The sequence below is a fragment of the Grammomys surdaster genome, unplaced genomic scaffold, assembly GCF_004785775.1.
Source record: "Grammomys surdaster isolate TR1022 unplaced genomic scaffold, NIH_TR_1.0 125769, whole genome shotgun sequence".
NCBI classification, from domain to species: domain Eukaryota; kingdom Metazoa; phylum Chordata; class Mammalia; order Rodentia; family Muridae; genus Grammomys; species Grammomys surdaster.
Genome location: NW_021620600.1, coordinates 602669 through 603561, shown reverse-complemented (window position 1 = coordinate 603561; position 893 = coordinate 602669).

Genomic DNA, 893 nt, shown 5'->3' with positions numbered 1-893 from the left:
AGCAGTCAGTGCTCTTAACCACTGAGCCATCTCACCAGCCCCCCTTTTTTTTTTTTTTTTTTTTTTTTTTTTTTAAAGAAATTACACCAGACAGATTTCAATAAATTGAAAAAAAAAGTTACACATGGGGAACGGGCACAGAGTATTATGGCACCTGTCTATAAGTCAGAGGACAACTTGTGGGAAGCTAGTTCCCTCCTTTCACCATGTTGGTCCCAGGGATGGAATTCAAGTGGTCAAACTTGGCAGCTGAGGCCTCTTACCCATTAACCCATTTTGAAGACCCAGATTTGTTTTGTTTTGAAACGGGGTCTCATGTAGCCCTATCTGACCTGGAACTCACTCTGTAGACCAGGCTGGCTTGGAACTTAGAGATCCACCTGCTTCTGCCTCCTGCGAGATAGGTGAGCCACCAGGCCTGGCTGTAAAACCTCTTCTAAAAAAAAAAAAAAGACTTGGAGCACACAGATTTTGCTGTGCAAATCTGTACTCCTTTACTCCTTTGCACATTCTGGAGAAGAGGCAGAAAGATCAAGAATTCTGGGTTTAAGTCTGAGGCTAACTTAAATGAGGGTGAGAGTGGGAAGGGGTGGGAGGGTGTAGAGGATTCCCCATAAAGGGGCTAGGGGCTTGGCTCAATGGTAGAGTGCTGGCTGAGAACTCCAGTCCTCAGACAGACCATTGATAATCCCCTTTTACAGAGGATACTGAGGCCAAGCAGGAGTCACCTGACAGACGTTGCACAGCCTGGACACAGGGACATTTGGGTGGAGGCTGGATCCCTCTTGGACCTCACTGCCCCCGCCATCTCTCTCCCCAGGACGGAGACATCAGAAGTCAACAAAAGTCCCACTCACCTCATTCTGTACAAAGTCCTTGCCCCCATGGAAAAA